Source organism: Ovis aries, chromosome 2 (genome assembly GCF_016772045.2).
Source record: "Ovis aries strain OAR_USU_Benz2616 breed Rambouillet chromosome 2, ARS-UI_Ramb_v3.0, whole genome shotgun sequence".
In the NCBI taxonomy this organism is placed as follows: Eukaryota; Metazoa; Chordata; class Mammalia; order Artiodactyla; family Bovidae; genus Ovis; species Ovis aries.
In genome coordinates, this window is record NC_056055.1 from 65596211 (window position 1) to 65609154 (window position 12944).

General features: G+C 39.0%; 1 protein-coding gene across 8 annotated transcripts in view; it reads left to right on the forward strand.

Annotated features, from left to right (window-relative positions):
• The window catches only part of TRPM3 (transient receptor potential cation channel subfamily M member 3), a 599217-nt gene that overhangs the window by 55183 nt on the left and 531090 nt on the right, over positions 1-12944 (forward strand). The gene's annotated exons all lie outside the window — the stretch shown is intronic.

Genomic DNA, 12944 nt, shown 5'->3' on the forward strand with positions numbered 1-12944 from the left:
ACAATTCTGCAATCTGCCCAGGAGGTCATGATGTTTGTCCCAAAAGCTGTAGTTATTCTTCAAGAGGGATAGTGAGCTTGGTAGTGCTTGCTTTAAATCAATAGTTATCAAACCTGGAAGTACTTCAGAGTCCTTTGGAAATTTTAGAAATGCACATTCCTGGCACCAGTACTGGAGATTTGATAAGGAATTCCTATTTTTCTGTCCAAGTGCAGTGCATGACATATCTAGGTGATTCTGATACTCAGCCATGGCCAAGAACTGTTATAGGGTTGGCCTTCATAGCCTTAGGTGAAAAGGAAGAAAGACTAAATACAACTTGGTGATGGTGTAACAAATACTTTTTTAGGCCAAGTGACTGTAATGTATGGAATGCTTATTTGTAACTCAGGAAAGTGCAGTCTCCTATTTTTGGTAGAATGGAAATTGGTAATCCTCTATTTCTGGGGACAGGTTGGTAAACAAGCCAGGTCCCTGATGTCTTTGAGTTCATATTCTGGTTTTTGCTCTATTCAGTGATTCTGATAAGTAATTGTCAATTGTACTACACTTGATGCTTGTCCAATCTAGGATGTGATTCCCTGGTTCCTGGTTGAGACTCAAGTGTTGATATCTTTAAAGGTCCCCAGGCTATTTTTAGCAATGAAAAGTATTGAGAACCTTGTCTAGATTTGCATGAGGTAAAAGAGGAAACTGCCTCTCTGCAGTGTTTTCCTCTCCCAATTCAGCTCACCTCCCCCACTGGATTTTTTGTGTAAGGAAGATGTTAGTACTGTCAAAAATTTTTGAGATGAGGAAAGAGGGTGTGTCATTCACTATACTAAGCAGCAGAGAAGCTAAGAACAGCAGAGCAGTGATGTTCAGTGATTTCCAGAGGATCTTCCCCGGTGTGGAGCAACTCACTTTCCCAGTGGGTGATTGATGCAGGGAACTCCCCACCCAATCCAGGAATCTGAGAGCAGATAAAAGCTTTTCTCATATTCCAAAGAACGTATACCCAGTAGCAAATTAGTTCCTTGTTTTTATTATATGATTTTGTGATGTGCTAGTAAAGCCTCTTGATGAAAGTGAAAGAGGGGAGACAAAAAGTTGGCTTAAAGCTCAACATTCAGAACACGAAGATCATGGCATCTGGTCCCATCGCTTCATGGGAAATAGATGGGGAAATAGTGGAAACAGTGTCAGACTTTATTTTTGGGGGCTCCAAAATCACTGCAGATGATGATTGCAGCCATGAAATTAAAAGATGCTTACTCCTTGGGAGAAAAGTTATGACCAACCTAGATAGCATATTGAAAAGCAGAGACATTACTTTACCAACAAAGGTCCATCTAGTCAAGGCTATGGTTTCTCCAGTGGTCATGTATGGATGTGAGTTGGACTGTGAAGAAAGCTGAGTGCCGAAGACTTGATGCTTTTGAAGTGTGGTGTTGGAGAAGACTCTTGAGAGTCCCTTGGACTGCAAGGAGATCCAACCAGTCCATTCTGAAGGAGATCAGCCCTGGGATTTCTTTGGAAGGAATGATGCTAAAGCTGAAACTCCAGTACTTTGGCCACCTTATGCGAAGAGTTGACTCATTGGAAAAGACTGATGCTGGGAGGGATTGGGGGCAGGAGGAGAAGGGGACGACAGAGGATGAGCTGGCTGGATGGCATCACTGACTCGATGGACATGAGTCTGAGTGAACTCCAGGAGTTGGTGATGGACAGGGAGGCCTGGCGTGCTATGATTCATGGGGTCGCAAAGAGTCGGACACGACTGAGTGACTGAACTGAACTGAACTGAGTGAATGTTTGACAACCAGCTCTGGAAAAAAACAGAATTCCTGATCGGTAGCATTTGCTAGTTTCATGATGTAAATGCTGACTGATTTCAAGTAACAGCAGTTAAACACCTCCCTTGCAAGATACCTGAAAGCTGAACAAGTCATAATCCTGAGCACTTAGAAGCCACTATATGTACACCACTAGATGTATCTTTCCTCCACCTCCCTCCACCCACATTCCAGTCAGCTTTTAAAATTAGACCTCTGAAAACTCTTCATTGACATGAACATCACAAATTAAAAATAGCTTGCAGTATTTCTAATCTGAAATATCTTGCTATAAAACTCATGCTGATAGAATTACAGTTTTCCTTAAAACAAATGAAAAAATTCATTTTACTCTTTGCTTCTTTTCAAAATTTAGAAAAATGACCCAGATATTATTTATGGTTTATTTATGAGCCACAAGATATTCATTAGATAGCTTTATAAGGTTGACTTATAATGTGGAAGTTTTATAGATTTAAAAAATAAAGCATATATATTTAATATGCAAATCAATCAGTGTGATATCTATATTAACAAATGGAAAGATAAAAACCTTATGATAATCTCAATAGATACAGAAAAAGCCTTTGACAAAATTTAGCACCCATTTATGATTACAACCCTTCAAAAAATGGGCATAGAACAACCTACCTCAACCTAGTAAAGGTCATATATGATAAGCTTATAGCAGACATTATTCTCAGTGGTGAAAAACTGAAAGCATTCCCCTAAGGTCAGCAACAAGACAAGGATGTCCACTTTTACCACTATTATACAACGTAGTTCTGGAAGTACTAGCTAGAGTAATCAGAGAAGAAAAAGAAATAAAAGGAATCCAGTAAAGCTCTCTCTCTTTGCAGATGAGATGATACTCTACATCAGTGCAGTTCAGTTCAGTTCAGTTCAGTTGCTCAGTTGTGTCTGACTCTTTGCGACCCCATGAACCGCAGCACGCCAGGCCTCCCTGTCCATCACTAACTCCTGGGGTTTACTCAAACTCATGTCCATTGAGTCGGTGATGACATTCAACCATCTCATCCTCTGTCATATCTTTCTCCTTCTGCCCCCAATCCCTCCCCAGCATCAGGGTCTTTTCCAGTGAGTCAACTCTTCGCAGGAGGTGGCCAAAGTATTGGAGTTTCAGTTTCAGCATCAGTCCTTCCAATGAACAACAGGACTGCTCTCTTTCAGAATGGACTGGTTGGATCTCCTTGCAGTCCAAGGGACTCTCAAGAGTCTTCTCCAACACCACAGTTCAAAACCATCAATTCTTCGGCACTCAGCTTTCTTTACAGTCCAACTCTCACATTCATACATGACTACTGGAAAAACCATAGCCTTGACTAGAAAGACCTTAGTTGGCAAAGTAATGTCTCTGCTTTTCAATATGATATCTAGATTGGTCATAACTTTCCTTCCAAGAAGTAAGCATCTTTTAATTTCATGGCTGCACTCACCATCTGCAGTGATTTTGGAGCCCCCCAAAATAAAGTTGGATGCTGTTTCCACTATTTCCCATGAAGTGATGGGACCAGATGCCATGATCTTTGTTTTCTGAATGTTGAGTTTTAGGCCAACTTTTTCACCCTCCTCTTTTACTTTCATCAAGAGGCTCTTTAGTTCCTCTTCACTCTCTGCCATAAGAGTGGTGTCATCTGCATATCTGAGGTTATTGATATTTCTCCCGGCAATCTTGATTCCAGCTTGTGCTTCTTCCAGCCCAGCATTTCTCATGATGCACTCTACATATAAGTTAAATAAGCAGGGTGACAATATACAGCCTTGACATACTCCTTTTCCTATTTGGGATCAGTCTATTGTTCCATGTCTAGTTCTAACTGTTGCTTCCTGACCTGCATATAAGTTTCTCAAGAGGTAGGTCAAGTGGTCTGGTATTCCCATCTCTTCCAGAATTTTCCACAGTTTATTGTGATCCATACAATCAAAGGCTTTGGCATAGTCAATAAAGCAGAAATAGATGTTTTTCTGGAACTCTCTTGCTTTTTCCATGATCCAGCAGATGTTGGCAATTTAATCTCTGGTTCCTCTGCCTTTTCTAAAACCAGCTTGAACATCTGGAAGTTCATGGTTCACGTATTGCTGAAGCCTGGCTTGGAGAATTTTGAGCATTACTTTACTAGCGTGTGAGATGAGTGCAATTGTGTGGTAGTTTGAGCATTCTTTGGCATTGCCTTTCTTTGGGATTGGAAGGAAAACTGGCCTTTTCCAGTCCTGTCGCCACAGCTGAGTTTTCCAAATTTGCTGGCATATTGAGTGCAGCACTTTCACAGCATCATCTTTCAGGACTTGAAACAGCTCAACTGGAATTCCATCACCTCCACTAGCTTTGTTCGTAGTGATGCTTTCTAAGGCCCACTTGACTTCACTTTCCAGGATGTCTGACTCTAGGTAAGTGGTCACACCATCATGATCATCTGGGTCATAAAGATCTTTTTTGTACAGTTCTGTGTATTCTTGCCACCTCTTCTTAATATCTTCTGCATCTGTTAGGTCCATACCATTTCTGTCCTTTATAGAGCCCAGCTTCGCATGAAATGTTCCCTTGGTATCTCTAATTTTCTTGAAGAGATCTCTAGTCTTTCCCATTCTGTTGTTTTCATATTTCTTTGCATTGATCGCTGAGGAAGGTTTTCTTATCTCTCCTTGCCAATCTTTGGAACTCTGCATTCAGATGCTTATATCTCTCCCTTTCTCCTTTTGTTTTTGCTTCTCTTCTTTTCATAGCTATTTGTAAGGCCTCCTCAGATAGCCAGTTTGCTTTTTGCATTTGTTTTCCTTGGGGATGGTCTTGATCCCTGTCTCCTGTACAATGTCATGAACCTCCATCCATAGTTCATCAGGCACTGTCTATCAGATCTAGTCCCTTAAATTTATTTTCACTTCCACTGTATTACCATAAGCAATTTGATTTAAGTCATACCTGAGTGGTCTAGTGGTTTCCCCCCCTTTCTTCAATTTAAGTCTGAATTTGGTATAAGGAGTTCATGATCTGAGCCATAGTCAGCTCTTGGTCTTGTTTTTGCTGACTGTATAGAGCTTCTCCATCTTTGGCTGCAAGAATATAATCAAATTTCAGTGTTAACCATCTGGTGATGTCCATGTGTAGAGTCTTCTCTTGTGTTGTTGGAAGAGGGTGTTTGCTATATCCAGTGAGTTCTCTTGGCAAAACTCTGTTAGCCTTTGCCCTGCTTCATTCAGTACTCCAAGGCCAAATTTGCCTGTTACTCCAGGTGTTTCTTGACTTCCTACTTTTTTGCATTCCAGTCCCCTATAATGAAAAGGACATCTTTTTGGGGTGTTATTTCTAAAAGGTCTTGTAGGTCTTTATAGAACCGTCCAACTTCATCTTCTTCAGCATTATTATTGGGGTATAGGCTTGGATTACCATGATATTGAATGGTTTGCCTTGGAAACGAAGAGATCATTCTGTCGTTTTTGAGACTGCATCCAAGTACTGCATTTCGGATTCTTTTGTTGACCATGATGGCTACTCCATTTCTCCTAAGGGATTCCTGCCCATAATAGTAGATATAATGGTCATCTGAGTTAAATTCACCCATTCCAGTCCATTTTAGTTCGCTGATTCCTAGAATGTCAACATTCACTCTTGCCACTCCTGTTTGACCACTTCCAATTTGCCTTGATTCATGGACCTGACATTCCAGGTTCCTATGCAATATTGCTCTTTACTGCATTGGACCTCTCTTCTATCACCAGTCACATCCACAACTGTGTATTGTTTTGCTTTGGCTCCATCCCTTCATTCTTTCTGGAGTTATTTCTCCACTGATCTCCAGTAGCATATTGGGCACTTACTCACCTGGGGAGTTCCTCCTTCAGTATCCTATCATTTTGCCTTTTCATACTGTTCATGGGATTCTCAAGGCAAGGATACTGAAGTGGTTTGCCATTCCCTTCTCCAGTGGACCACATTCTGTTAGACCTCTCCACCATGACTTGCCCGTCTTGGGTGGCCCCACAGGGCATGGCTTAGTTTCATTGAGATAGACAAGGTTGTGGTCCATGTGATCAGATTGGCTAGTTTTCTGTGATTATGGATTCAGTGTGTTTGCCTGCTGATGTCCTCTCGCAACACCTACCATCTTACTTGTGTTTCTCTTGCCTTGGACATGGGATATCTCTTCATGGCTGCTCCAGCAAAGTGCAGCCACTGCTCCTTACCTTGGACGAGGGGTATCTCCTCACTGCCACCCCTCCTGACCTTGAGTGAGGAGTAGCTCCTTTCAGCCCTCTACGCCCGTGCAGCCGCGATACAGTACATAGAAAACCCTAAAGATAGTATCAGAAAATTACTAGAGCTAATCAGTGAATTGGGCTTCCCTGGTGGCTGAGCGGTTAAAGCTTCTGCCTGCATTGCGGGAGACCTGGGTTTGATCCCTGGGTCAGGAAGATCCCCTGGAGAAGGAAATGGCAACCCACTCTAGTACTCTTACCTGGAGAATCCCATGGACAGAGGAGCTTGGTGGGCTACAGTCCACGGGGTCTCAAAGAGTCGGACACGACTGAGCGACTTCACTTTCACTTTCACTTTCATCAGTGAATTTAGCAAAGTTACAGGATACAAAATCAATACACAGAAATCACTTTCATTTCTATACACTAACAGTGAAAATCAGAAGAAATTAAGGAATCAATCCCATTCACCAATGCAACAAAAAGAATTAAATATCTAGGAATACACTTACCTAAGGAGACAAAAGAACTGTACACAGAAAATTATAAGACACTAAGGAAAGAAATCAATGATGACATAAACAGATAGAGAGATATTCCATGTTCCTGGGTAGGAAAAATTAATATTGTGTAAATAACTATATTACCAAATGCAATCTATAGATTCAATGTGATCCCTATCATATTACCCATGGCATTTTTCACAGAACTAGAAAAAAATTCACAATTCATATGGAAACACAAAAGACCCCAAATAGTGAAAGCAGTCATGAGAAAGAAGAATGGAACTGGAGGAATCAACCTTCCTGACTTCAGATTATACTACAAAGCTACAGTCATCAAGACAGTATGGTACTGGTACAAAAACAGAAATATAGACCAATGGAACAAGATAGAAAGCTCAGAAATAAACCTGTGTACCTGTGGGTACCTTATTTTTGACAAAGGAGGCAAGGATATACAATGGGGCAAAGACAGCCTCTTCAATAAATGGTGCTAGAAAAACTGGACAGCTAATGTAAAAGAATGAAATTAGAACACTTCCTAACACCATACACAAAGATAAACTCAAAATGGATTAAAGACCTAAATGTAAGACCAGAAAAGATAAAACTCTTAGAGGAAAGCATAAGAAGAACACTTGATGACATAAATCAAAGCAAGATCCTCTATGACCCACCTCCTAGAGTAATGTAAATAAAAACAAAAGTAAACAAGTGGGACCTGATTAAACTTAAAAGGTTTTGCACAGCAAAGGAAACTAAAAACAAGTTAAAAAGACAACCCTCTGAATGGGAGAAAATAATAGCAAATGAAACAACTGACAAAGGGTTAATTTCCAAAATTTACCAGTGGCACATACAACTCAATGCCCAAAAACCAAACAACCCAATCAAAAAGTGGGAAAGAGACCTAAGCAGACATTTCTCCAAAGACATACAGATGGCTAACAAAGAGATGAAAAGGTGCTCAACATCACTCATTGTTAGATAAATACAAATCAAAATTACAATGAGATATCACCTCACACCAGTCAGAATGGCCATCATCAAAAAGTCTACAAACGATAAATGCTGGAAAGGGTGTGGAGAAAAGGGAATGTTCTTGTATTGTTGGTGGGGATGTAAACTGATACAGGCACTATGGAAGACGGTATGGAGATTCCTTAAAAAACTAGGAATAAAATCACAATCTGGGTCAGGGATTGAACCCAGTGCTCCCGCATTGCATTACTGGCAGATTCTTTACCAATATACCCTGAGGAAGCCAAAATTGAAAAAGACACATGTATCCCATTTCATTGCAGCACTACTTACAATAGCTAGTACATGGAAGCAACCTAGATGTCCATTGACAGATGAATGAATAAAGAAGTCGTGGTACTTATACACAGTGGAATAGTACTAAGCCATAGAAAGGAATCCATTTGAGTCAGTTCTGATGAGGTGGATGAACCTAGAACCTATTATACAGAATGAAGTGCGTCAGAAAGAGAAAGATAAGTATCATATTCTAACACATGTATATGGAATCTAGAAAAATGGTACTGATGAATTTATTTACAGGGCAACAGTAGAGAAACAGACATAGAGAATAGACTTATAGACATGGGAGAGGGGAAGAGAGGGTGAGATGTGTGGAAAGAGTAACATGGAAACTTACATTACCATATGCAAAATAGATAGCCAATGGGAATTTGCTGTATGGCTCAGGAAACTCAAACAGGGGCTCTGTATCAATCTAGAGGGATGGGATGGGGTTGGAGATAGGAGGGAGGTTCAAAAGGGAAGGGATATTTGTATACCTATGGCTGATTCATATTGAGGTGTGACAGAAAACAATAAAATGCTGTATAACCATTATCCTTCAATAAAAATATAAATTTAAAAAATAAAGCATGTATATTTAAATCTATCACATAGCATGGAAGAGAAGATGGTTGCTTTCTGAGCATTTATTATCCAAATTTCTAAGGGAATAAGGTTGCACAGGGAAGCAAAGTTGACCATATCATACAAATATTCACAAATGAACCGACCACTTATGAAATTAGCCCCCATTCAACTACCCTTTCCACTTGACATCTGGTCTATTTAAACACTGAACAAAATGCCATGCCAGCTGGTTTTAAGGTGCACTGGAAATCCTTTAATATGTGAAATTGCTTTGAAGCCAATGTTGGTGAATGACTTGAAATTTGTGCAGAGCCACAGACAGATAGCAATCTGAGTGAGTCAGCTGAATCAAGAAGTCAAGTTAGAAAAGAAATCTTTAGATAAAAACGGGATAGTTTGTTCAGAAGTGAATTATTCAAATATCAAAATATTGAGAGAGACTGATAAAAAAATTGATAGATATTTTTGCCTAAATGACTATCCTATTAGTGGTGCTACAAAGTACATGTAATCTTGTTAGGGAAGTTAACTACATTCCCATCCACGAGAAACAACAACAAAAAGAACAGAAAACAAAATAATTACAGTAAAGCCATTAGCTATTAGAAACAATAGCCTAATTCTAAAAATCAACAAACAGCTGTGTTTTTTTGACATTTGATGTAAAAATTATTCTCATAATTTAAATTTCATTTTTCCTGGATAAAATTCCATTCAAGATTTTTGCCTTTATTATTTATAATGGAATGTTTTTTCCTGCTTTAAATAGAGTCATTTCTAGTTAGCCTTTTCCAGGTAATTGCTATCCTTGAAAAATCATCATGAGATACTCCTGAATTCAATCCAGAACTTGCCAGGTCCCAACTTTTTTTAGTAATAATGACAACAGTAATAATTATTGAGAGTCTGCTATGTACTATTCTCTTATGACTATGTGCTATTCTGAGCACTTCACAAAAATCATTTCTTTTAATCCTATAACAACCCTGTGAGATAGAAACATTTATTAACAGTATTTTTAGATATGAAGTAACTGAAATGAGAGGCTAGAAAGTAACTTGCTAAGGAGTGGAAGCAGATACAGATAAGACTTTAGAGCCTGCTGCCAGTGTTTACTAGTGACATAAAGGCCAAGAAATATTAAAAGGCTCAACTCCTCAAATACAATGGTGAACTGACCAAAAGTCATATTCTTATCTACATTAAAACATAGGATAAATACATTAATGCTGCTACTGCTACTGCTGCTGCTAAGTCACTTCAGTCGTGTCTGACTCTGTGCGACCTCACAGATGACAGCCCACCGGGCTTCCCCATTCCTGGGATTCTCTAGGCAAGAATACTGGAGTGGGTTGCCATTTCCTTCTCCAGTGCATGAAAGTGAAAAGTGAAAGTGAAGTCGCTCAGTTGTGTCCGACTCTTAGCGACCCCATGGACTGCAGCCTACCAGGCTCCTCCACACTTGGGATTTTCCAGGCAAGAGTACTGGAGTGGGGTGCCATTGTCTTCCTATACCAAGAAATCCTCTCCCTAGTAACTGACTTATTCACATACTGATCAGAGTTTGAGTTTAAAATGCTGCAAGAAACAGCTGCACAAACTACTTGCCCATAAGCAGAAAAATATTGTACAGTATTTGGACAGTAACTTAAGAGCTAACTGTACATACCTTGCCTGTTCTGGTAGTTACTAAAATAGAACTAATTGCAGCTTCTTGAATTATATTGTTAACAATTATCATGGTGCTGCTGGCCTGTTAGTCAGATGGGAAAAGAAAAGCATGTTTTAGTTATTATTATTTAAAGGCTTTGCATTAATAGAATCAAAAGATGTATTATTTACATAGAGGAAAAATAGTCCCTCAAAGGAAGTTTAAATTAGAATAGTTTTATATGATAAAAGAGTATGCTTTTCCTTAGGTTAGTGACTTTCCAACTTTTTAATAGCTACTTAGGAAAATAAAATCAAGATAACCATAAATGCCTTTGTGTCACTATAAAATTTAGCATCCCTTTTTCAGCATTATCTCAGCAATTTTTTTCTGGGATTTTAAAGGTTTAATATATTAAATTTGTGTATCATGGGATCTCTGACATATGTAAGCTGCCAGTTTGAAAAGCAAAGCTCTCTGCTTTCATATTATGTGATACAAGAAATAAGATTTTCCAAATAAATTAGTTTATTTTTCTTTGACGATTGGTGGATTGGGATGAGGAAACAAATTAAATCTTGCATTAAAATAGAATTCAAGAAAACATAAATGAGTATATTGGAACGTGGGCATTAGTTGAACCTTCATCTCTGGCCAGCAAAATTAAAGCAATTAGTGTCAGAACCTAATCACTGATGAGGCCTGTATACTTTCTCAAGCTCAGAACTGGGAAATTAAATGCAAGACTGAGGATATAGTAAGATGCAGCATGTTTCTTTTTGAAAAGTATAACTGTCCTTTTACTATATTGCCGTTGTTGTTGTTCAGTCCCTAAGTTGTGCCAGACTCTTTTGTGACCCCATGGACTGTGGCCCTCTGTCCATGTGATTTCACAGGCAAGAATACGGAGTGGATGGCCATTTCTTCTCCAGGGAATCTCCCCAACCCAGGGATTGAACCTGGGTCTCCTACTTTGCAGGCAGGTTCTTTACCACTGAGCCACCAGGGAAGCCCTCCTTTTACTATATAGTGAAAACTGTATTATATATTCAGTCTTCCTTTTTATTTCCATCTCAGGAAGTTCAGAGACACAATTTTGGCTCAAAGACAGGATCTTGCCTTAAGCCTGTTGTTAAGTCTCACCTTTCCTCTATTCCTTCATTCTCATCCTTATCATTTCAATTTCTGTTTTTAGTCTTCTGTTCATAAATTTATATTTTCTCTCTCTACGCATCATACTATGTATTATTTAAATTTTTGTAAATTATTTTGAATCCTTGAAAAGACAGTAAAACTTTTTGAGATCTGGACAGGGAGGCCTGGCGTGCTGCGGTTCATGGGGTTGCAAAGAGTTGGACATGACTGAGCGACTGAACTGAGCTGAACTGAGGACTACCTAGGTCCAGATCTTGACTCTGCCACTCAAGAGCTATGTGATCTCAGGCAAACAACTGAATTCATCTGTCATGCGTTTTTCTCCGTTGTAGAATGGGGTAGTAATGATACCTGACTCCTCAGGGTTGTTGTAAGGATTAAATGAGTTAATACATGTTCAGTGCTTTAGAAGTGGGTCTGGTACATGGTAACTTTTCAGTAGGTATTTTGCTATTGAAGAATTGGATGGACAGACATGCTCTAAGAGGAAGAGAAATAGGGAAATATAAGAAATGATGATAGGATTAACTACCTGAACTTAAAGGAAAATCAACTAAAGATGACCCTGAAAAGAAAATGTGGCCCTGATACTAACTGTGACAGCAAATAAAAAAATCTTAAACAGTATAAACGTTATCATCAGTGAAGGCATTCATTCCATGAACTACTGGAACTAGATCTGAAATGTTTGGGTTTCCCCATATAAAGAAGTCAAACAGGCATGTGTTTTGTGACATTAGTGTCAGTTAGTTCCCCTCTGAAGTTGTCTTATTGTTCTAGGCCAAAATATCCCTAGATTGCTACCTTATTAAGAAGTTAATCCTACCTAGTCAAGAGATCAAATGCCAAAAGAAAAAAAGAAAAATCAGAATCCTATTTTCTCTTCTTCCTTCTTACCTCCTTCTTTTTTGCTTTCCTGGCACGGAGATATCTGCGAAGTCCCTTGAAAGAGTAAAAGAAAGAAAAATACACCTCACTTGTATTGAATGAACCAGGTTATCTGCTAGAAGCTCTCACTAGTCTACATCCTCACGCTTCAAGCCTCCCGCTAGACATCACAGGTTCCGAGGACTTAAATGGATAGCCCAACACCTTGTATTTAGTGAACAGCATAGTTGTATTCAAACTCTGATCTGTATGGTGCTAAAGCCTATTCTCATGGATACAGCCTATTTGATATCTTTGATCACTCTACTACAGTGACTATGGATCAAAATACAACTCTAATGCATGAATGTCTTGTTTAATTAGGAATCAGTCACGATGGATGTAGAGTCTGGGTTACATTTCCATGTTGTAAATTTTTAAAGAGAGGTTTTCCTCATTAGTTTAATATCATTTATTTCATTGTCACAATTGTAGTTCTGTGACTACAATCTTCTAACAACGTCTCATCCTTTTTTTTTTTCAATTAGTTTTGCTGATTTTTTTTTAACTTTTTATTTTGTACTGGGATATAGCCAATTGGCAAAGTCACGGTGGTTTCAGGTGAACAGCGAAGAAACTCAGCCGTACATATACTTGTATCCATTCTCCTCCAAACCTCCTTCCAGAAGTTGTTGAGGGACAGCCTCTCATCCTTTTTTCTTTGTGACCCTGCCCATTCTTGATTACCGATAGATAAGTAATTTCCTAAAACATTCTCCTATTTCAGGTCATCTTTATTAGTTAAGGCACAAGATATGCTTTTGTAACCCAAAATCTTAGTGCCTG